We start from the raw sequence: 3,818 nt of genomic DNA, 5'->3' as shown, positions 1-3,818 counted from the left end.
TGTGGGAAGGGATGTGGGTACCGGCCCACTCAGAGAAGGGCTGAGGTCTCCATCTCCACGGACAAAAGCATTAGAGAGTGTGCTGATTTAAACCAGAATGATATGAATTGCTGAATTTAATCACAGGTTAAATAATCTTCTTTCCGCAGTTGTACTTTATTTTTGTAGGTTTACTGTCACTGGCTGAGAGCTATGTGAATGTGCTGATAAATATAGACTTTACATTAAAATTGGCACTCCTTTTAACTTGGTGAATATGTTAATCTATTCACATTTATACAAGCACTGTACAGTTATAACATGCATTAATTCAGATACTTAATTTACATTTTATTTTGTTAGGAAATAGTGAATGAAGCATTTTTTTACTTGTCATTTAGAAAATAGAATATTTAATTGATTGCAAAAACAGCATTTAAAAATGATTTCTTGAATTAATAATACAACCTAAAATGGAGTGGAGTCATAAAAGCATGCTTGAATGAACTGCTCTAGTCTTTTTAGGCAGGCTGGTTTAGTGCAAGAACAATCTGATCTAACCACAAAGTTAGCCCTAGTGTGAGCAGGGGCTTGGACTACAGAGCTCCAGAGACATCTCTTCCCACCTAAATCTTTCTGTAGTAACTAAATGGGTTTTTCCAATGACTGGATCCTTCAGGCTTTCAGAACGAGGAAATCTGATGGTCTCACACTTTTTTTTCTTGCTTCTTGCTGATGTGTAAAAAATAATTCCAGCCTTTTCTCCTCCCAGCCTGGTTTTCAGCTTTGAATGAGTTATTCCTTCAATGGCAGCGACCCAAACCACTGAAATTAAATTGTACATCTGCAAAAACAGAACGAAGTGGGCAAGTTGCTGAGCATTTCTTCACAGTAGGCTTTAGGAGCTTAGTGTTTGTCACAGGTTTGCCTGTCCTTAAGTCTTGGGCAAAAATGTCTTTTTTAAACTAAGACTTAAATTTCTTTTATGTATTCAGAAGAATAAACATAAATTAGCATAAATTAATCAAGATGTTTGACTATTTTTATAAATGAAATGCATTTTATTTGATAAAAACAGCTATGTTTTTTCTGATACTCTACTAGGCAACGGAGTTGGAGAAACTTCCTTCAGTTGTCTTTGGAAAGAATGATAGGACGTTTTGTTTCCTTCTATTAGCCTTTAACTCTTTAAATACTGCAGTCTTCCTTGCTTACTGCCGCTGCTTTAGAGCAGCCGGGGATCGCACGCTCCCCAGGTGTTGCCGCTCAGCTTGTTGACGCCTCCACAGTTTGTCCTCCCCGTTCATACGGCAGGGAAAAAGTAGAGCCATGGTTGATTATACAAAGGACTCGGAAACTGTCAAACCTGCCAGGTCTGCTTCGTCCAGGGCCCTCAACCTAAGCTCACTCAGAAGTTTGGGTAATCGTGCTATGTTAAACGATCTACCGACGAGCACTTGGTACGTGACCAAGTGCCTTGCCCTGCTCCAGGAGAAATGAAACATCAGCGCTCCCGTTGCCGGTTCGCACAAGACTGTTCACCGTGGTTGCATCGTGGTCTGGGCTCAGTCACCTCAACATCCTGCTGTGCTTTGGCTGAAGCTTCACTTAGCCAAGAGAATGACAGGATACCCTTCGTATCCCTCCTTTCTGGGACTTGGAGGAAGTGCCATCCGTTTCTCTGTAGATGTCAGAGGGGAGCAATCCTGCTGTCATCTGTAACTACCACTTCTCAACAACGTATATCTGCATATCTGCAATGAGAAACGTCCTGGGAGGACCTGGTCTTATTTTCAGCCAGTATAAGCAACTTATCTCTTGGGAATGTTTTTCTTCTCTGCTGCCAACTTGAGATCTCTGGACTGATTTGGCCAGCATTTGAATCGAGCCTTAAGATCTTCAGCAATATCACCTTTCACCTGGAGCCACCCAACTGCAGCTTATTATCCTAGCTTGCTCTGCTACAGTGTGTTGTTACCCAGCATATATCTGACCGGATTTAGGACCAACAGCAGCCCTGCTTTGAAGGGAAGGCTGGACCAGATCAACTCCAGGAGTACCTTCCAATCAGTGTTTCCAACTCTAAGAGAGAGATATATATATTTATATGCATTAATTGTCTCGTAAGAATTCTTCCCCGATAATCTAAGTCAGTATCACCGAAACACACTCTACAATTGAGCCTCAAATAGTCTGCTTAAGCACAGAAGCCTTACGCAAGCTGTTTAACAGACAGTAAGAGACTGTTTACCACATGGCTCTGAATGTATATTTAGGTAAATAATACCTTAAGAGTGCTTAGTTAGAGGCTGAATGTTGCTGAGCTATGGGGCTAGTTTAATCACTTGCTATGTTTGTAACGGATGAAGAAGAAGGTCCCACTGGTGGAAGGCGACGGTTGTGGCTGGGACGGTTTCTGTGCACATCACGCAGCGGACATGGCGGTGGCAGAGCCTGGGGGCCGGGAGCTGGCTGAGGGCGTCTGCTGGCTGGAGAGGGGAATACTTTGCTGAACGGCCTCATCAGCCATGCTTGCCCAGCTACCTAGGAATGATGCCCACAGTTGGGGCAATCATAGCTGGACAAGATAAACCGGTCACTTGTGTGGATGACCAATTATTTTTAATAAATGGGCTTAAAGAGGCTGGCAAAAGTCTTCCCTCTCGTCATGCTGTACGGCTCCAGCTTCCTGAAACTCAGACTTGACTTTACTCATCAACTAGGTTATTTCCAATCACTCTAAAAGGGCAATTTCTCCAGCTCCGTTTTAGAAAGTGTTTATGTTGCACTGACAGCTGTTCCAGGAAATCTGCAAGCTAGCCAGTTCTTTAAAGGAGTTCATGATTACTTTGACTTAGTGTATCCCCTTTTTAAGCACTTCAATTCTAGGTGAAGTAAACTTTTCAGATCCCATTACCACTACAGTGATACAGGTAACTATTAATAGTCAGCTTTTTTTTAAAAAAAATCGAATCAAGTAATTTTTGACTGACCTTTTTTGCTACTTCCAGGCAAACTGATTTTATTTTCTTGACTTGGATTTCTTGCTCGTTTTAAAGAGAAGCAATTTACTTATCTGCTGTTTCAGTATTTCACATCTGGACTGCTGTGGCAGCCTTCTTGACATCGTTAAGGACCAGCACAGAGCTAGCTCTTTTTCAGCCTTGTAGGCTTTCCCTAGCAGTCCAGAGGCTGACAGAGAGCAGACCACAGACACCTTCGGGTGGCTTTCACAGGACCACAAACACCATTTACTGAAGGCTGCTGATAAAAAAAAGTGTTCGCCCCAATAGATGCTATTTAAAATCCTCCTTACTGTTTGCCTGGGAAGTACATCATCCCCATATGACACCAGTACCAACACAGAATAAATATTTACAGAACACTTCCCCCTCCTCTCATTACAAACAATTCTGCTATCTGCAGTTGGTAATGGACATGTGCCATGTTCAATTATATCAAGAACAAAAGGCATTCTAAAAAAAGCTGCTTATGTTTCTAGCCTTGTCACTTATAGGCTTTGTTCCCACTGGCTTCATTTTTGTACTTTGTAATTTCTAGCTTCTACTGATTCTTTTATTTCCCCCCTTTGGTGATTAAATATTGCACAGTTACTGCCCTTATTCCCTCTCTTCCAAGGTTAGTTTTTAATTTCCTTTCAGCTGCATTTATACTTGCGAGCCGTTTAAAAATTCTCGGGTTTCATCCATATTTTTTGTCTAAATTCCCTCTTCCTTTAAGTCAGAGCATTCCCTCAGCTGCAGCAAATGTCCCCTGAATGCTCTACGCTGCCGGTTGAAGCACCCCTTCATCAGACAGAAGCAGGACGTAGTGGCAGG

The sequence above is a fragment of the Pygoscelis adeliae genome, unplaced genomic scaffold, assembly GCF_000699105.1.
Source record: "Pygoscelis adeliae isolate BGI_AS28 unplaced genomic scaffold, ASM69910v1 Scaffold120, whole genome shotgun sequence".
NCBI classification, from domain to species: domain Eukaryota; kingdom Metazoa; phylum Chordata; class Aves; order Sphenisciformes; family Spheniscidae; genus Pygoscelis; species Pygoscelis adeliae.
The sequence above is the reverse complement of the archived record's forward strand: the minus strand, read 5'-3'. Positions refer to the sequence as shown.